The sequence below is a fragment of the Ammodytes marinus genome (genome assembly GCF_949987685.1).
Source record: "Ammodytes marinus genome assembly, chromosome: 16".
In the NCBI taxonomy this organism is placed as follows: Eukaryota; Metazoa; Chordata; class Actinopteri; order Uranoscopiformes; family Ammodytidae; genus Ammodytes; species Ammodytes marinus.
Genome location: NC_137220.1, coordinates 9,686,142 through 9,694,893, shown reverse-complemented (window position 1 = coordinate 9,694,893; position 8,752 = coordinate 9,686,142).

Sequence of the window (8,752 nt, the reverse complement as noted above, 5' to 3'; positions counted from 1 at the left end):
GGCTGACCTCAACCAATAATCCTGGTTTGTGCGCGTCGCCATTTTGTGAGGGGGAGGGAGATAGCTGACGTATACCTCCGAGGCAAAGTGAGGGACAACGGGCGGAGAGCTGTCACTCAAGAGATCGCGCCAATACATTTTAACCTCCAAAAGAATAAAAACTAGCGTGGTCCAAAAAAAATTCACCCCCCTCAGTGTTGTCATGGAGATATGACCTAAACATACAGACTAAAATGGTTTTGTGGACCAGGCTGTAAATAGGTTTAATAAGACTTTGAAAACGGCCTGTCTAACAAGTGAGTCAAAGAAAAATTGCTCAGTCTTGGTACCACCCCCCCAGTGGCACTTCCGGTTACTACAGTTGTGGTCACTTCCTTATTGGATGCTGGTAAAAATCACTGAGGTTGGGGCTTGTGTAAGACATAGCACATACATCACATTGTATTTAAGAACTTACAATGCCTGGACCCATTACGCCTCATTTCTATATGAGAAGGCCAATTATGCCATCCATGTGACAATGGGTGCACTGATTAATCTTTGGCCCTTGCTTTAGTTCTACAAGTTATGACGGAAAGGAGTAAAAGCTGTAAGAGTAAGCAGACACAGTTTATCTGTGGCTTGCAGGGCATCTACTGAACTCAATGGATGTAATGACTTGAACAACTAGGCCTATACATCAACTGGATGCATTTGTAGTTCTGTTTAAATATTGACTGACTTAAAAAAAAAAGAGGAACACATAGGGCCATTTTTATCATTAACCATGGAGGGAACACTATACTTTTGCAGTACAAAGCCAGTAGTCTGTGACTTCACAGCTTTGAATTACAATAACACTAGTGTTAATGCTTCCTGCACTGGGAGAACTAAATAAAAACGTAATGGACTCAACCGCAATTATAAGATATAGTTTGCACCCTTGTATTAAAATATCAAATGTAAACGCATTTTGACCTCTATTGGCATCCTTATTCAAAACCACATTCACAAAAATGTTTAGAGTCAATTGTAGTAAGAAAAGGTTTAAGAGAGAGAAGTTATGTGACCGTAAGGTTAGTATGTAGGGGAGAGTGGCCTAAGTTGTGCAACTTTTCACTCAAAGTGACTTTAAAGTAAGGCCTTGACAGTAAAGTCTCCAACTCAAATATGTACATATATTTCAGGGCGTTGTGCATCCCTGGCAATAAAAACTTTGGATCTAGAATAAACTGTTGAAGAAATATAGCTTTCGGAAAAAAAGTTGTCTTGATGCACAACTTGCCCCCGGTGTGGTGTAAGTTGTGTGGTTGGAGAGAATACCATGGGGTGAATTGTGCCATTGCTATATATCTCATAAACTGTAATGCAAGACAAATCCATTAGACAATCACTTATTTAAGGTGTATTTAAAGTAAATAAAGTAAATAGTTGACAAAGATTGAAGGACAATTTTCTTAAACAAGGCCTAGCAGATCTAATGGTTTTACCTGCAAAGCTCACAATGACAAAGTCACCATCATCATCTTTCTGGCCATCTGAACTCTCATCAGTGGTGTCGTTAAGTGGAATTGAGATGTCACTCTCTTCTGAGCTACTGTAGACAATCACTTTATTTTGGTGACCAGCGTATACAGCCATGCCACTGGCACAACTCTCAGAAATGTACTTTGCACTAGTTGCTCTGTGCTTGTGGAACCAACTGCCACCTGACAAATGTGATTCCCCTACATTTCTGCCTTTAAATCAAGGCTCAAAACCAATATGTACACCCTGGTGTTTCCTCCCCATTAACTATCTTACCTCTGCACTACTATCTGTGTTTATGTGGATGTATGGGCTTTACGTCTTTTATTTTGGTTATTGTTATTTTACCTTCATTGTTTACCTACTGAATGCACTATGTACAGCACTTTGGACAGTGCAAACTGTCATAAATGTGTTTTTATAAATACATTTTACTTACTTACTTACTTACTTACTTATAACTCACCCAGGCCCTTTGGCACAAATCACCCCAATCCCAGAAATTTGGATAATAAGCATGATGCAGCAATTTAGGGCTGACATCGTGCTAACTGTATAGACTCAAAGTGTAGCATACCAAAGCACTAAAACATGTGTCAAATGTTTTCAAACTTGTCTATAATTGTTCAGACACAATAATCAAAAAACCTTGATCATGGAAATGTTACTTTGAAAGGCAAAACACAGTTTTTTGAGCTTAAATGTGCTTATATCTTATTCCTTGTATCTCCATTCTTTACGGGATGAGTCAAATGGATGGCTCTTCTTAAATATGTGGTCACATTTCCAATTTCTTCCACGGTTTTCTAGAAACAAGAGGTGGCACAACTTCCAAAATGCACAACTTAGGCCACTCTCCCCTATATGAAATCTTGTGTAAGAGCATTACTTTGGAGTATTGGAGGGTATTACTTTGTGCCAGAATTGTTAAAATGATGTATGTATAACACATGATTTATTTCTACAGAAATATGCTTATTCTACTACCACCTAAAGAACATATCAAGAATTAAAGGGCTTATGTCTCAGCAAGATTTAGAAAAACTTATCCATGCATTTATCTTTAGTAGACTTGACTACTGTAACAGTGTCCTTGCTGGCCTTCCAAAAAAATCTATCAGACAGCTTCAGCTAATTCAGAACGCTGCTGCTCGAGTCCTCACTAGGACCAAAAAAGTGGATCACATTACCCCAGCTCTGAGGTCTTTACACTGGCTTCCTGTCACTCAAAGAATTGATTTCAAAATACTGATGTTGGTTTATAAAGCACTAAATGGTTTAGGGCCAAAATACATTACTGATATGCTGATACGTTATGAACCGTCCAGAGCCCTTAGGTCGTCTGGGACAGGTCTACTTACAGTCCCTAGAGTTAGGACTAAACAAGGAGAAGCAGCTTTTAGTTATTATGCACCAAAAATCTGGAACAAACTCCCAGAAAACTTGAGGTCTGCTACAACTCTCAGTTCTTTTAAATCGAGTCTGAAGACTTTTTTGTTTCCATTTTAACCTGCAATTTTTATTTTATTTGCTTCTTTTATTAGCTTTTAAATGTTTTATAATGTGTCTCCATTTTAACCTGCAATTTTTATTTTATTTGCTTCTTTTATTCGCGTTTAAATGTTTTATAATGTGTTTTATGTATTATAATCTTGCCCCTGTAAAGCACTTTGAGTGGCCTTGTGTCTGAATTGTGCTATATAAATAAACTTGCCTTGCCTTGCCTTGCCTATTCTGTGGTTTGTATCTTATCAATACAGATATTCATGGCTCAAAAAAAGATGGATTGAAACAAATGTGTGAATGCTTATTCAATATCTTTTTGGAATTTACTGATGTGTTAAAAAGAGTTTCTAGTTTTTAAACTTCCAACTCAAGAGTTACCAGAGGACAACTTCATGTTTTCCCAATTCAGTCCTTTCAGTCGTCTTTTGTTCCACCTGTCAGTGTGGATTTAGACGCCCTAGTAGGCCTTGGCTGAAATAGGCTTATCTCTGTTGAAGATTCTCTGATGAACAAAGGCCCATTAAGGCGTTTAAATGAATCCTCCCATTTGGAGTGCATACAATAAAAGATTTCTATTTTCAAAGTGGCTGTTTACAAAGAATTCACCGTGAGTTAAGACGAACAAAAGAAGCAACAAACAAGACATCTTTCAGCACCCTCAAAACTACAATGGAAAACATACATAGAGCGTATACATTGAGACTCTCGAAAAGCGTAGATTCAACCTTTTTAGTAAACCTGTGGCAGGCTTATTAAAGTTTCTCAATGATAATAATAAGAGAATGATCAAAAGAGTAATATCAAACGACTGTCAGAAAATGTATTCTGGAGTCCTGCTGATGTCCTTTGTCCTGGCTGAATATATCATGACTAACAAGCCTTGGAGTGGATTAAGCACAGAGGATTGAGCAATTTGCAGACGTTGAGTTTATTTTAGCCATGCTATTCGAGCTCAGAGAGCATCAAATTCGCACAAAGAGGGGAAAATCTTATTAAAAAGCCCATATTTCCTATGATGACATAATAGCGAAGACATACATCCATAACCATGTACCAAGTGGTGAGAGTACATTGCCAGACATCTGCCGGCTTCAATAAATTCTAATGAATTTGAAGCTTTCAGTCTGTCGGGGTGTCCAGTAGTCTGGTCATGGGATGAACATTCACTGGTCAAATCAAATGATGTGCTTTGGTTTTGATGCGAGTGAGGACACAACAGAACCAGCGGGGGCACTGACATGGGGAACGATAACAGACATAATAGAACTATAAACAATACAATGGAAAGTTACTGGTGAGCGTAGTTTTCATCATCAGATATTAAAAAGCAGACATCGTAACTGCTGGTTTACCTTGCCGTGCGGTTTTCGGTTTGGTTGTTTAGAATCGCAGACGACTCCTACCGCGTTTCTATGGATCGAGTATAGTCCTTCGTAGTCTGCAGTGAAGGCTGCCGCCATCTTTAATCACAAGAGCGTCCATCTGTCGATGGTTTTTCCCTTTCCAGCCTCTCTTGTTCTGTTCCAGCCCTCCTGTGTTTGTTGTGGGGGGTTCTTATTTTCCATACAACATCAAACCAGCATATCGACAGGCTCGTGGGCCGCCCAGTAGGGGGGCAGCTTCAACATGCTGCATTGGCTCTTGTCCTTTTTTCAGAGCCGCAGATTCACTGACCACTTTTATCCTTCTCAGAACGATACAGATAGCCGGCAAAACATTTTTTTTAAATATATTTCAGCTCTCAGGCCTTTGATTTCAACAAAGCCTGGCCTCAAAGCTCCTTCATGATTGTCCCTGAAAGCATCTTTTCCTCAGATGTTTCGATTGATGGGATTTATGAGCTCTCTTTTATTGTGGCCACAAATGTTTATTTACTTGCAAATGCATGAACAATAGATTCTGATTATTTAGTTTTAAAAATGTTTTGACATTTTTTCCACATTTTATAGCTGTTCCTTAATTTAAAACATAATGTTCTATTTGAGCAAAGCTGAGCTGGAATTCTTTGATCTGAACGATTGAACCTACATTTGACCTGAACAGCCTCAGACTACATGTCTAAGTATAAGCAGACTGTGTGTCTGCTTTCTTCCAACAAATGCAGTTTATTTAAAGTGACACTTCCTTTGTGTTCCCCCTGGTCCCTATTTTTTGGCATTCAAAGCTTGAATGCAAAGGCGTATCTTGTTTACTGTCACTGTTTTGTTCGGCCAAACTCTTTCAATGAACAATAAGGAGTTGAATTTCAAAATGGTAGATGCTCTCACCTTCGTCTCCTGCTGTGTGGCTTGTCGGATCTTGTTCCTGTGGTCCGCCATGACTGGGCGCAGTCCCCTGCCTGCCACTCTGCAATACTTTCTCGTATTCATAAACCTGATTCTTCCTAGTGTGTTGCTGAAAGATGAGCATCTTTACTTTATATTGCAGCCTCATCCGTGCGACCCTATTGGAGGAAACAGGGACCAGATGATTGTCAGCACAATCGTATTGTTGTAGCTATGGTAACAGACCCAACAGGCATGAGTGATGTGCACCTAATTGCTTTGTACGCATTAAACAATAGAAAAAAAAACATAAATGGAGCGGTGGGTGCTATTTAAAATGAGTGTCTTGAAAATGACACATTTCAGCCCCAAACGCTTTTTTAATTAACTTCCTCAGAAAGTGATATTTTATTTAAACTTACACCCATATGCTGTAGGAAGTTGTGAAAATAGCCCAGTAAATGAGAGATGAATGCAAATAAAGGGAGAGAGAAAAATTAATGAAAAGATATTTCAGGCAGGGGGAAGAGATGATTTTGCCTTTGTTATGTAGCTTTATCAGCTGCTTACCTTTCAACTGGATTTCACACTTGCATGTCTGCTGGTAGCCAGGGTCAGATCCAGCATACCCTTCTCACAATGACCAATTTTCTCCTCACACTGCGTCAGCAAAGAGCCACAGTGTTGGCTGCCACTTGCATTTGTCTGGATTGGGATGCATTTAAACACATTACATTTAAAGATTTAAACTTTTTGGTTGTCAGTACAAACATGTAGCCGAATTAATATGTAAAATTATATTTTGTCTTAAAAAGGGGAAAAAATATGTAAAGGGATGGCTTAGTAAGATTGTACAAAATAGTCTCTTAACTATATTAAAAATAGTCTTTCAACATGAATAATTAATTTTCTACAGTCAAAAGGCTATGGACTTACTGTACTTTCATGTCATTGTATGCAAATAATCAGAAAAGAATTTAGCAGTTAAAAGAGATTTGTCTCACATCTAGGTTCCACCTACAAGATTCATCTTAACTGCAAACAATAGTTTTAGATCTACAAACAAATATTTCGATTTTCATAGATTTTTAGCCAAAATGTATCTTACTTGCAATAAAACAACGTTTTGATTTAAAAGGTGCTATGGAGGAACTTTTAAATATTTCTGAAACAGTCTAAGTTTTCCTCTGCTGATCATAAATTACATGTAACAGCGAACGAGACCATCAGTGCAAAGAATGCTATTTTTATATAGTTTTTCCTTCAACAGCTGCCATTGTAAGAACACTACCGCTTTTGTCCAAAGGGGGTGCAAGAATGAACACAAACTGAAAGTTCCTCAGAGCAGCTTTAAAGCTATATAGAGTAACTTTTTATTTTTTTTTAAACTGAAAGGCTTACCTCATTTAGATATATCGTCAGTGTTGTTATAATTACACATAATTCCTCATGGCAGCGACAGAAGTTACGAACTATAGCTTTTAGTGAGGTCGGTTTTGCTCTCAACTTTTTGATTGTAGGTTGGAAAGTGTTGCTCTCAATTTTATTGTGTTTAATTGTATAATAGAGACAAACAAATTAACTCAAGTAACAAATAAGACCTCCTCTTTATAGTGTTCATTCACAGCATAGTGAAATACTATTGAAAGGAAAAGTGGGGGGAGCTAATTGTAATGTCGCTCCTATACAACTAAGATGCAATATTTTTTATAAAGAAATAGAAACCACATCAGCACACAACATGAACTATTGACACAATATGTATGTATTGGGATTTATTATCCCATAATATTTTGGGATATTCAATATCTTGCCTTGAGTTATCCACACTGCTTTTTTTGTTTATTGTAGCCTAAATATGATGTTACTACCAGCGGCTAGCTAGATTAGCTTTGTGCAAATACTTGAGACAGGGATAAAGCCTGCCTGGCTGTCTCAAGAAAACACAATTAGCGTACCAAGATAAATTCCCCAATTAACTGCTGTTAATAACCAATGGTTTTACTAGATGTGTTTAATTTTTGGCCTGGATCAGTTGCCAGCTAACAGACCCAATTAGGCTAAATCAATTAGCTGCCTGCAAAAATGGAAATGAAAAATAGCATTGATTGTTTCAAACTGTGCCATTGGAAGGTTCCTTACAACTATGACAACTATTGCTGCAATTTGTAAATAGAAGTGGATAATGGATAATACTAGGTCTAATTCACACGAGTTTCACTCTTTTGGCATATCAAAGGACACTGTAAAAAAAAATATATTCCTACAGTTCTAGGGCAGAGGAATATTCTTGAACAAGCACAGCAACATATATAACATGATTTTTCAAAGCAATACTACACACCAATAAATAATTGAATAGATTGCTGCAGTTATACATATAGGCTATTATTTCATTCATGGTGTTCACTCCACATGAACAAAAATGCCCCAGATCCATGGTGTGATCTCTGACTCGAACATATTGTATGTCAGATTATGATGTTGCAGGGGATTATGATTAAAAAGCAGAGCAACTAAAAAGCTTAAATGTGATATCAAATATACTATAAAGCTCCCTATTTCAACTCCTCCATATTCACTCAAGGCTGCTTATCCTGTTTTATCATCAATGGAACAGCATGCTTTTAACACATTTTGCTCAATAAAGCTTAATGTTTAGGTCACATTAAGTCCTAAATTACAGAGAATACACTTTAATTCCCTGAATGGATTATAGCTCAATAGTCAGAATTCAGACGTTAAAGGTGCAATACACATACATGCTATAACATATTATTTGGATAAATGTTTTGCACTGATGGAACAATACAGCAAGGCTGGACTTTCAGAGAAACAGAGTCACATTCCAAGGTGCATTGAGTGAAATCTACCTACTGTGTGTGTGGTTTATTCCAGAGAGGCCCCTCTTTTGGTCTCGTGCACTGACGTCTTGCTATAAGCAGGTCAAGGTGACTCCTCATCTGTGATTTTCACAGCTAACTAATCCCCAATGGAGATGAATCTTGTTCATTTTTCAAAAAAGCCTTTAGGATATCTGATCCACTCTCACACAAAAAGAATGGGAAAAAAGGCCCTCAGGCGAGCGTTCATCTTTGATGTTTTGAAAAGAAAGACAGTGAAAAGCTGCAGTCGGGCTTCATGCATATTGTATTGCTTAGAAAAGAATCACAAGCAGCCTACTGGTTCTCATAGTCATTACGGTCATTAGCCATGCAAGATAATAACTCTATTCTGCTCAATCTCAACTGATTCAGAGCACAGTATCTTGATGGTGGGTAGCCTTCCTGCACAGATTGACTTTGACTTTACTTTGAATATTAATGGCCCTCATAAGGTTTCTGCTGATTATGTTGACACACTGACCCTTTTTCTCCTTAAGATGTGCATTGTTCTGAGTCTGTTGTCATACTCCACTGAGCTATCACAAAAACAGGTAGTGGTCACATGACTCTTTATTTTGCCTACTTACCAAC